General features: G+C 41.0%; 1 protein-coding gene across 1 annotated transcript in view; it reads left to right on the plus strand.

The window, feature by feature from the left end:
* The first annotated feature begins 287 nt into the window (after window positions 1–287).
* fhit (fragile histidine triad diadenosine triphosphatase) overlaps window positions 288–13050 on the plus strand; it is a 423256-nt gene continuing 410493 nt past the window's right edge. Inside the window, exon 1 of the mRNA XM_039799117.1 lies at window positions 288–564. The gene's annotated coding sequence lies outside the window, so the exon portion shown is untranslated. The remainder of the gene's footprint in view (window positions 565–13050) is intronic.

Raw genomic sequence — 13050 nt, forward strand, 5'->3', positions numbered from 1 at the left:
TCAATGAGACTGTTTAAACAGCGGATAGGCTACAATTTAATTAAATCTCAGCGATATTATTATATTAAAAATATATTGATTGTCGAAGCTGTCAAAAAGTATTCCTATCCGCCGTAAACGCAACATAAAGTTTGCGTTCCTTTTACTGTGGTACTTGTAGTTTTATGTTAGTGACACAGGCTTGTTTTCCTGTCTAAAGCGCGAACTCAAAACTCCACTTCCCATAATGCAAGCGTCCGATTCTCCCCGTCATAGAAGGTGAGTGCACATACTAGCATGCATTTGTTGTTTGAACGTGCTGTTAGAAATAGCATCCCCCTCTCGGTGTTTAATTTAGCGATTTAAAAAAAAGCCTTGGCCGCTTTGTTGTTCATTTTACTAAAACTGCTGAGTAACAGAGCTAGCAGCGTACGCGTTAGCTTAGTTTTTCTACACGCGATAGTGCACAGTAAGCCATAGGACATCCGCATGTCAGTCCCTTTAAATGAGCCGACCTGTCAAACTGTGATGTCGCATGGTGAAAAACTTGAGGAGGCGACCAAAGTGTTTTAACAAGCAAGCAAGGTATTCCCTCCACACTAAGCTTAAAATATGTTTGTCTGTCAGCTTCGGGTAAAGTAAATGTGTCCGTACTCGTTCTCATACAGAACACAGTGAAACGACTTAATAACCAGACGAGAGTCGTTTTTTTTTTTTTATTCTTCCTGATTTCAACAGAGTTATTTTCATTAAATGGTCGATACGGCGAAGTCCGTTGTGTCGAAGACTGTTCCCCCGTCGTCATGTGTTGAACCAAACCTTATTATCCTCGCTACGAATTTTAACAGTAAGGGAAAGTCGACAGCGGAACGTTACAGCCCTCACCGGTGGAAGTCCCTGGTACTAAACACTGAGAAACATTTGTATCATGGGTCCGTATGAATGCCGAATTGTCTAGTGATTTAATAGAGATTTGACCAGGGTATTAATTCATGATTATGATATGTTTTGATGTGCCTGTAAGCTAAACGACAAGCTTCCACAATTTAGTTTGGTGGGAGAGGAGAGAACCGTTTCTAACTGGGCATTACACTGTGTGTGGAGCAACCCTAGCAAGCTGGATCCCGGATCCTCTCTACTGTACGTTCAGGTCGGAATGTAAAGTGGGATCAGAGGACCGATTGCACATATCTCAAACTCAAGGCCCGCGGGCCAAATCCGGCCCCTTGCAAATTTGTATCTAGCCCCCATCTCAAATTCAATTCACAATACATTTTGGCCGATCTTTTTTTTTTTTTTTTTTTTTCACTTTCCAAGTTTTGGGGCCTTTTTTCGTTTTTCCTGACGTTTTTGCCAATTTTTCAACATTTTTGTCGACTATGTGAGACCTGTAATAATACAGTCAAAGATATTTGACTTTTTCGATGACATAAAAGCAATTAACTTGACGTGTGTGGCCCTGGATGTGATGTCATTGTCCACGGTGGCCCTTAGAGAAGCTGAGTTTGACACCAGTGACCTATTGGGAGGTTTGGCAATACATTCCCAATTTAAAAAATAAAATGGAAATTAATTTCTTATCACTTCTGCCATGAAGAAAATAATCGAAAATGTGCCATTACATTTTATATAGGTGTGTGTGTGTTTATTTCTTTATTATTATTTATATAATGGAAATGTCTAAGGGTCACTTAGAAATTTCCATTCCATTACAGACAGAATACCAGCTGAGTTTTTTTAACCAGGGCAGCAGTTTTCAGATTACATTATGTGCTTACATAATTGCAAAAGGGTTCCCGACTGTTGTAAAAAAAAAAATAAAAAAAGTGGCTGATCATTAATGCAATATCTACATTGCCCATTATCAGCAACCATTCATCCAATGTTCCAAAGGCCCATTCTGCTTACTAATCTGATATCATTTTAACCCTTGTGTTGTCCTTCGGGTCCCAGTGACCCGAAGGACAACACAAGGATTATGTACTTCCATTTACTTTGTTGAGAATTGCTCTCTAAACAAGGGTTAATACAGCACCTTAGTTCTTGTTTGTACAGCATTTTGGTCAGCTTAAACTGTGTTTAAATGTGTTCTAGAAATAAACTTTACTTACTTACTTTAAAAGAAACCGGTTTTAGAGAGCAATTCTCAACAAACGTAAACGAGTAGATTCTTGTGTTGTCCTTCGGGTCACTGGGACCAAGGACAACACAAGGGTTAAAAAGGCTAACTGAGAAAACATTGGATATGTTGGATCTATATATCTATCTATCTCTCTATATATCTATCTATCTCTCTATATATCTCTCTATATATATATATCTATCTATATATATCTCTATCTATCTCTCTATCTATCTCTCTCTCTCTCTCTATATATATATATATATATATATATATATATATATATATATATATAGGGGCTGCAACTAACGATTATTTTCATTATTGATTAATCTGACGATTATTTTCTTGAGTAATCGATTAGTTGTTTGCTCTATAAAATGTAAAAAAAAAATGACGATCAAAGCCCAGATGGATTCCTCAAATGTCTCAACTCAAAGATATTCAGTTTTCTTCCTTTTTAAAAAACAAACTATTTCTCAATGAATTATCAAAATAGTTGTCAATTAATTTAATAGTTGACAACTAAGCGATTAATCTTTACAGCTCTATATACATTAGACTAGACTTAGACTTCTTAGCTCTATACTGTATAGCATATACTGTATACTGTATATTAATGGAGCCAGCAGTGGGGTTGTATTTCGTATAGGCTTCGCCCTCTAAGAGCTGTTGCTATTGGGTTTATCCCTGGCGTGAAGTGAAGTCGTGAAGATTTCTTTCGTGCCCTTGTTCCCTGCCAAACATCTAAGCGACGCGGCCACAAGGCCCTGCGGGCAGCACCCACCTGGTCAAATCCCACCCTGAGCTGACTCCCAAACTGCGGCGGCAGTGGCAGTGGCAGTGACCGTGACGTGGCGCCGCGAAGGCATGTCTGCCCGGCGATTGGTTCACTTCCATTGACCTGAGGGCACGTTTACATTCCGGTCATCCCCTTCCTGGGAGTTCACTAGCCAACCGGGTGCCATTCGGCTACTCTCTGGCCCATCGTGCGTCCTCTAAATGTATCTAGGTGGCTTTTCAGCCATTACGCAGAGGGGGGTCAGGGTTCTGTTTTACTTCGACGACCTAATCCTTATGACACCCAATCAGTCTTGTTTTTAGATCACTTGTCATCATGACATGCATTAACAAAGAGTGCTAATGCTCTACATACCTTAGAGCACATGTGTCAAACTCAAGGCCCGAGGGGCCAAATTCGGCCCCTTGCTGATTTTGATCCGGCCCGCATTTCAATATATGTTCACAATACATTTTGACCCGTTTTTGGTGCTTGTTTTTTCAATGCTCTAGGCACATTTTTTTTATGTGTTTGACACTTTTGTCAATGTTTTTGCCCCTTTTTCCGACATTTTTAACCGCTTTTTCCGACATTTGTGGCGCTTTTTTAGACAATATTGGCGCATTTTTTCCTATGATGGCTAAGCAACTTTTGGGGACTTTATGTGGCCCAAACTCTACGTGAGAAAGCTGTATGAGACATGCAATAATACAGTCAAAGATATTTAACTTTTTCTCTTCAATAAAATGTCAATAAACTGTACATGTCTGGCCCTTTTTATGTGATTCTCATTCTCATTTTCCAGTCTGGCCCTTAGTGAAATTGAGTTTGACACCCCTGCCTTATAGTGAGGGGCGTTTTGAAATCACTTTCTTGAAAAGGAGTTTGAATAATGCATGTTCCAGCAGGTTTAAAAGAAAGCTGCCCCATCACTTTTTAGACCATAAACATGAATTGTGTGCGCAAGTGAACGCCATCATTTCTAAGTTGGAAGGCAATAGGATTCGACCGTGGTGGTGATTTACACCGCCTGCATTACTCTGCCCTGTGGTAGGACCCTATGCTTCACTTGATGGATGGTATGGCCATTGCATTTTACGTCTTGACCCCTTTACTTTTTCATATTTTCTTTCGTTGCCATCTGAACACTTTATTTTGTCACACATTTTGTCTAGGGCTTTCAAGATAATAATTATTGAAACATAATTTATTTAAAAGAACGATGGAAGCATGTGACCACCTGCACAACACCTCCTGTGTTTTGGATTTTTACAGTGAGCAACAGTTTTCATGTCACAGGGTGGTCAGCATAGTCTCGGTGAAATCACTTTTGACTACATGTGTCCTGTGTTGAGGCTCAGTGTGGGTGAGCTTACAGGAAGAATCTTGACATTTTGGGAAATTCCAGTTTTTTGCTTCTGTGAGTCAGATGAGGATAGCTTAGAGGACAGAGGAGGTCTACCTCTTCCGAATGGCCCAGGTATCACTAGAGGCAGAAAAAGACTCACGTGAGTTACAGTGTTAACTGCTTTAGCCTGGCATTAGTCTCGCTAGCCAGCTCTATCTCCACAGCGCTGTGGAGTAAGGTCTGGCCCCTCAACACACACATACATTCTGGGATAGGAGAAAAAAAACCCAGTTTTTTTGGCATTTCTTCAAACCAATGCCAATCGACGGTGACTCTGCAAAATAGTCTCAGGAAGGAACTTGTTTTGGTGGAACATTTGCACCCTGTAAAGAAAACGCCACGTACAATATTAAATGAAGTTACCTGTTGACACTAGGGCTGCAGCTATCAATTATTTTAGTTATCGACTATTCTACCGATTATTCCATTGATGAAATCGGATAAGAATTACTTTTTGTTTTATTGAAGAGCAATAATATACAATACTTTGGTTTAATTTTTTGGAAAAAGCTACATTTGTATTGCCTACATTTCTTACAATATCATCTCTCAAAAAACTAAACATATTAAGTGCATTTAGGTGCCATATTACATTTTTAATATACTTATATATTTTTAAAACATAAGTTTTTAAAGAAAACATTTTGAAATGCATTAACAACCTCCAACTAAGGCATACATTAAACCTCCATAAACATTACCTTAAGTTGTGCAACTTAACTTTCAGAACTGCAAGTTTCAACCTGATATAGGCCTCAATCTGTATATAGGCCTATATGTAAATATTAGTTATACTCCGCCTATTTTCATTTATATATTTGATTACAATGCTACACAGCTCTGTTACACTTATGCTAGTAGATCGCTGATCAGCTTTTTCTCCGTGAAGAGAGAGAGTGAAAGAGAGTGGTGCGCAACAATCAGCTGTTTTTCCGAAGGGATAGTCAACAAGTCGGCTCTCTTCTCGTGGTCACCACCACGTATTTTCTTGTCTTTTTTTTTTTGGTAGTTGTTGTGTGTGGTGTAGTTTCGTTGGGTCCGCTTCGTAGTATGAAGGATTAAGTTAGACTCTGTGTTTTCTGTTGAGATGTCAAAAAAAAACATATCTTTTACTGGTTTTAAAGGCTGCATTACAGTAGAGTGATGCACTTTTCTGAACACACCAGACTGTTCTAGCTGTTCCATTACTAACCCTAACTCACATATTTATTATATCCACATAGCTGATGATTATTCATCAAAAATCTCATTGTGTGCATAGTTTGTGAAAGCACCAATTGTCAACCCTACAATATCGATATCGAGGTATTTGGTCAACAATATCGGGATATTTGATTTTCTCCATATCGCCCAGCTCTAGCGTCAAGTGTGCGACAGTAATAACCATCCGTGCGGAAACACCGTGAGCGATACAACGTTGGTAACATTGATTAAACGAAGCTTCGAGGCAAATCATTTTGCATCGAGGATTTTTAGTAATCAAATTATTCGAGTTACTCAAATCGTTTCAGCCCTAGTTCACACAACACCGTAACGTGAGCTATTTAAATGAGCTGGATACATGGTTAAACCTCATTCAGTGTATCTCCGTGTGTACTTCATCCACAGCGATCCCACCAATCGCTCCCAAAAAATCCCGTTTAGAGAGGAAACGCCATAAACATATTCTTTGTAAATCTTTAAAATCATTCCCCCGTGAGAACCAAGCAGGCCTGACTTGTTGCACCATCCACATTTTCTTCAAAACTTGCCATTTTCAGCGTGTAGCTTGTGTAACAGAGTTTTGCAAGGCGAGAGAAATCCGGCGATTATCGGGTAAATGAATTGTCGTAGATCCAGACTAGCCCGGCATAAAAAAATAAATGAATAAAAAATGCTACATCACTTCCAGCACACTTCGCAGAGAACAGTGAGGGCAAAACAGCATCGTGTTGTATCGTTCATCTCAAATCTTATCTCCCCAACTCTGGGGAAAAAAAATAAATAAAAAAACAGCTCACTCTGGGATGCATTGTTGGGCTATGACTACTACATCATTTTATTTGGCTGAACTATGGCTGTGTTAAAGGGCCTGCACCCCCAGACAGGTGTTTTCATTTATCCCGGCTGATAACACTTCTGCTCAATTTAGGAGACGCAATGCTGGGACTCTATGCACTGATGATGATTAATTTCTTTTTACCTGTAGAGCCAACCTTGTGTATCCCTCTCAGTACTGTCATTGCTACTGGCTTTCTCACCAGAATTCCATGCGTCCTGTTAGCTAAGCAGAGCTGACAGGCCAAGACAGCCATGTCTTAGTGAATGAAAGGAGAAGGGCTGCATACAAATTCACCTTTCATCAGGATTTTGACTGGTCTCCAGCGAGTAGCTTCATTTCTAAATCGTGAAAATGTTCATGATTGAGCTATCATGACATTGTGGCGACGTGTTTTCTACCCCCGCTGCACACGCACCTTGGATTGTGTCTAAACAAGAAGCCCGTATACGGACCGCGATAACGGAGACGCCTGTTCAACTGTCGCCTCCACAGCACGCAAGTACAGTTATTACTGCTGATATTGTGATTTAAGGTATTTGTAAAACTCGTCTAGAGCCTAGACACGTCTTATGTGTGTGTGTCGGCCATAGAACTACTTCTTTTTTTTCACTTTGATTGAGCTATGAAAACTGTTTCTCCTCTAATTCCAACAACTGCAGCACAGATAAAGGCCAGTTCAGGCCAAAGATTTTCGACAAGAAGAAACCGTTTCAGAACGTTGCATTGAACAGTTTCAGCAGTCTGAACCGGGCCGTCCCAGCTCGACTCCAAGCAGCCGACGGTGTCTGTTGGGACTGAGCTGGTCGAGTCTCCAGAGGCTGGTTTTAGAACGTCAGACATGGTGGACTCGAGTCACATGACTTGACTCGAGTTAGACTCGAATCGCAAATTTTAGGACTTGAGACTTGCTTGATTAAAATTCATAAAAGACTCAACTTGACTTTGACTTGATATTCATGACTTGAGACTTGACTTAGACTTGAGTCAAATGACTTGAAATGACTTGATTTTCTGTTTAATAAATATATTTTTTTCCCTCTCTGATATTGAGGAGGAGTTAACTTTACGATTTTAGTGCTGTTGCATGCGCAGGAACCGTTGATATGATGACGCGGCGCGCGGCGGCAGACCGTCAGTAAACAACACTGGCTATGGCTAGTGACTTAATGTCATGGATCCCTCTCATGGGCGCCGATACTGACCGCCCACGTGTGCCAGACTGCCAGTTTATTTTTACATTAATCTAAAATTAAACACTTCAGTTGTGGAGCGTCTGTCATAGTGTGATTGGTTATGTCGGTGGCATTGATTTTTTTATTTCCCCCGAAGATGATCGAGGTTACGTGCCAGTTAAACTTTTCATCTCCAATCCTATCTGTATTTGTGAGAAGTGGCGCTGTCCTGAGTTGAAAGATAGGCTGCGCATGTGAGCACCCACGGAGGAAAACATAAATCGGCGCCTATGTCCCTCTGCACAGAAAATAATAAAGTTTGGCTATAAGGATTACATATCTGACCAGGCAAAGAAAAAAAACGAACGGCAGTTTGCTAGGTCTGCAGTACAAACATTTCCGACGTCGAATTTCATCAGACACTTAAAATCTGGAGTGTTTCGGGTTCCTGTCCCCATATTCAGCTGAACCGCTATTTGGACGTTTGTGATGGACAGAAGTCCCTTCAGTTTTTGGCCATGAATAAGCACACCCTCCCCTCTTTGTTCAAGGTGGCGGTAAGAGCGAATAAAACTAGGCACACATACACACACAACACAAACCGCTCTCTCTCTCTCTCTCTCTCTCTCTCTCTCTCTCTCTCTCTCTCTCTCTCTCTCTCTCTCTCTCTCTCTCTCTCATAAACACACACACATGCAGACGTAAGTATGTGAATAAAGCTAGGCACACATACAACACACTCTGCACTCTCTCACACACGCACATGCACATTCACTCAGCAATATTAATAACTTTTCACTCACTCTTTCTCAAACAAGCACACATTCACTCACAAATACACTGACAAATATCAACATATACTTTCCATTCCATGTGATAAGCAAAGGTGGTGGGATTCAGCTCCTCTTAAAGAATAGGTTTTGTTCTTTAAGAGAAGGAAAGGTTAAAGGATGTGTTTCTGTCTCGTAAAAGTGAGGCATGTTTGAAGAATATTATTTGACTTAGGAACCATTATACTTGAATTGTTTGAAGGAATTTCATGATTTGATGTCATGTTTGAGGGATATTGAACAATGTTGATTTATTGTTGGCCTAATATCAGTTTTAGGCTGTGCTTTTTTATCTGTGTTAATTTAAAGGGGTGATAGAATGATTACATAGGGTAATATAATGGGGTCCTAATGGGGTATGTAACATTAGTTGGGCTGAAAATGGCCTGGTTGATATTTTATTGGCCCCTTATGCATCCCTGTGTTTTGGCCCTATTTGTAACAAGAGCTTTTCTTCCAAATATGGTATGGTCATGAATATTTAGATGAGCTGTGCGCTGCTTGGTTGAGCCTTAGCCCCGTACACACACGTAGAGACACGCTGATTGGTTGAGCGAATCGCCATACACACGCATTAGAGTTCGCGTGCTGATTGGTTGAAGCGAATCCCCAATACACACACATTAAAACGACGACAGAATCTCATATTCCAGACACTGCAATGTTTCCTTACCAAATTCACTTCTGAGACTTTTTATGCGAGAAACCATCTATATAAAGCTCAAATATGGGCCGTTTTCCGAAAATGGATGGCTAATTGCAAATTTGGTAAAACTGTGTGTCGGAGTTCAGCTGCCTGTGTTGCTGCCTCGCCGCCCGGCCTGCTGTCCTCCACAGACCCCGGCCTGCTTTGAGCTCGATTGAGCTCCGCACGCTGGCAGCCCACAGCACCTCATACCCCGCGCAAAGTCACCGTTTGGGCTGATGGACTAGCTACCAAACGCCGCTGCCCTGACAGAGTTCCAGGGCCTGCGTCTCCTCTCTTCCTGCTAGCTAAATGGCCCGCGTGAGGCCCGGTCAGCGAACTTGTTACACCAGCAATCTCTTACCACATGTTACTACACACATGTCACGCCACTTAGCTATACAACATATACCTAAATGTCTTATAAAAAGCGTATCACGATTGTCCGATTTCAAGTTAATGAATATTTGTGAGCTGTAAGGGTTTCGTTAGCTGCGACTGTCCCTTCAATCCTATGTGTACAGATTGCGGCTAGTTAGCTTCATTTTTGGTCGTAATTCGAGTATATTTACAGTTTGAATTTCGTCACACCACTTATACAACATCTAACAAAATTTTTTATTAAGCTAACAACGGTGTCCGATTTCAAGTTAATGAATTTTTGTGAATTCCAGAGGAATTCTAAGAGGAGGCTAGCTAGCTAGCTCTCATTGATATAGCTCTATCCAGCCGCAGGCTCGATCAATGAGACTCACGGACAAGCGGCGTTTATTTCCCCAATCGTTTGTTTAAATAACTCAACACATTATAATTACACACATTAAAAGAGTAAGTGGAACCTGTGGTAAGAGAATGCTGGCGTAACAAGCTCGCTGACCGCGCTTTCACTCGCATACACCGGGCATTTAGCTAGCAGGAAGAGGGGAGTTGCAGGCCCTGGAGCTCTGTCAGAGCAGCGGCATTTCGTAGTTCATTAGCCCAAAACGGTGACTTTGCGCGGGTATGAAGTGCCGTGGGCTGCCAGACTTAACGGAGCTCAATTAAGCTCACAGCAGGCCGGGGTCTGTGAAGGGACGCAGGCCGGGCGGCGAGGCAGCAACACAGGCAGCACCGGCCTCTGAAGTCCAACACACAGTCGGACAAAATTTGCAATTAGACATCAATTTTCGTAAAACGGCCCATATTTGACCTCTACATAGTTGATTTCTCGCATAAAAAAGTCTCAGAAGTGAATTTAATGGTAAAATAGCATATGAACAATGTATAAAATTTCTGAGATCTGCACGACCTAGATTCAGAAGACTAACTGATCTCAGGTCAGTTGTGTAGCCTATGCAAATGTTGGGGCGTGACAAACACAGACTAGAGCCAAATGAGGAGGAGCCGCAGTAGTTGACATCAACTATGGGGCTCGTTGAGATTCGCCCGTTTTCAGAGGCAGTTTCAAATAGTGAGATTTGCAGAGAAAAGAGGTGTCAATGGGATTTAGAGGTTCTATGTATGTCCTAGTTACCCACTAAACTGTCATTATTCAACTATGACAAGGTAAAATCGGTTTTGCATTCTATCACCCCTTTAAACTCTTCAGATGTATGTGAACGCAATGTCTTTTGAATATTGAGTAAAAAATGCAAATAAAACTCCAGTAGTTCATAATCACTGTCTTTAGCTTGTTTAAAAATGGAAACTTTTGTATGACTTGACTTGACTTGCTTGACCAAAGCTATGACTTGACTTGACTTGCTTGATTGTCACAAAAAATGACTTGGACTTGCTTGAGACTTGAAGGTTAAGACTTGAGACTTGCTTGTGACTTGCCCATGTGTGACTTACTCCCATCTCTGTAGAACGTATAGGGACATCACCTGTTTCAACAGCCAATAGAGAAGTCCGCTTGTAAAGTCCGCTACAAACTATAGAAATAAAATGATCCCGAATACATTTTATTTCGGACACCGGGAGATGGCCAACCAGACTGTCTATCTCCCGGGCTGTAATCCTTTCTCTCGGGGAAAAATTCTCCCTACGGTGGGAAGCAGAGCGGAGGGACCAAACCCAAAAGGCCGGCTGCTGGCTAGTTGGCTAACGTTAGCTTACTAATTCCACCCCACCCACCAAATGCTTTGATCGCACACTGGTTGCAGAAAATGAGCCAAACAAAATTGTCACTCATCTGGTGATAGCAGTGTGCTTTCCTACGATGTGACAAGAGTGTGTTAATGAAATATTAAGTTGTTACATTTTAGAGGCCGGCTGGCTGGCAAGCTAGCTTGCTTGCTAGGGGGGTAATTGTTTAGAGAGAGGAGAGAGGGAGGTCTGTCACTACCCAAAGTGAGTAGAGTGCAGATTTGAGTTGCGCATGCGTCACTTTGCGACGAGTGCAGATGTGAGTTGCGCATGCGTCACTTTGCGACAAGTAACCTCCAAGATGCTAACGGCGGTTTGAGCTAACGTTAGCAATCAAGTAGCCTACTAGATGCTAATGGCGTTTTTAGCTAACGTTAGCAATCAAACAATCATAGATAGCTAAAACGTTTTTGAAATGACTGCTAGCTACAAGTTAGCAATCAAACACATTGGCTGTCACTTGAATGGCGTTTTGAGCTAACGTTAGCAATCTAACAATCATAGAGAGCTAAAACGTTTTTGAAATGACTGCTAGCTACAAGTTAGCAATCAGACACAACAAAGGCTGTCACTTGAATGGCGTTTTGAGCCAACGTTAGCAACCAAATAATCATAGATAGCTAAAACTTTTCGAAATGATTTCCATCTTCTGTTATTGTATGTAAAGAGAAAAGTTTATTATTTTACAGATTTCACAAATTTCAGTAAGACACGTTATGCCGTAAACAGTTTAAATCTGAGCATGCGCAACTCACATTTGCACTCGACCAGAGCCGGTCTGACTCGGCTAACATCGGGTATGACACGTTATGCCGTAAACCTTTTAAATCTGAGCATGCGCTACTCAAATCTGCACTCTTCTCACTTTGGGTAGTGACAAGGTCTATTACGGTCTTTATATTAAATTAGGAAAATTGTTTATTAACATTAGTTTAGTTTAAGTGTTGAAATAAATATACCAACACAAGGAGTTATGTATATCTCGTGTTGTTTGGCGTTTTAAGCCCCCAACGTCGTCTTCCAGGTAGCGCTGCCTGAAAAGCACTAAGATTAGGCAATGGTTAGGGTTAAGGTTAGGGTTTAGGTGCCTTGACGTTGATGTTGGGGGCTTAACCCTTGTGTTGTCTTCCCGTCAACGTTGAAAAAAACACCTTTTTTCAAAGTTTTTGACGCCTTTTTTTTCAGTTTGTTTTTGCTTTTTAAATTGTTAAATTTTTCTTCTACACATTTTCAGCACTTATTTCTACGTCCCATATTTTATGATATAACACAAAAATTGAAAACGGGTCAATTTGACCCGAAATCAACACAAGGGTTAAAACACCATCGAGCATATCTCGTTGTACATTTGCCATATTATGGACATGTGCAAAAATAGATATTCTAATCGTGGAAACCTACGTTTTCGAGCTGAACAACCAGTCCATCTGATTATCATCCAATGGCCGGCGCCGATTCAACATGAATCGGCCAAAAAAAGGCCAACGTGACTCTTTGGTGTGAACCGGGCTTTAGGTATACCACATAGAACTACTCGGTCACCATAGAGAAGATAAAAGAAAAATTGTGATCATAGCAAATGAGATATACTTAAAGCTAACATCTAATGATGGAATTTGAAAAGGCTTTTCTGCAGTGCCAAACCCATAGAGAATTTGGCTCTTCAGAGGTTTTCAGCCTATTTACCTATTTGTTTTGGTTTTAAAAAAAATTTAGGTTCGGTTTTCACTCTGGTCCACCCCCAGAGGGTAGCTGTGATAAACCTACTGTACCGCATTAAACGGAAGACATACAAACTAATGAGTGTGGTTAAGCTGGTAAAGAAACTGAGACAGGCGGCCAGGAATGCTAATGTTGCTCTGGATGTGGGAGTTTATAAGGTTATAGGCTGTGTCAGAGTTATGG

Source organism: Perca fluviatilis, chromosome 4 (assembly GCF_010015445.1).
Source record: "Perca fluviatilis chromosome 4, GENO_Pfluv_1.0, whole genome shotgun sequence".
In the NCBI taxonomy this organism is placed as follows: Eukaryota; Metazoa; Chordata; class Actinopteri; order Perciformes; family Percidae; genus Perca; species Perca fluviatilis.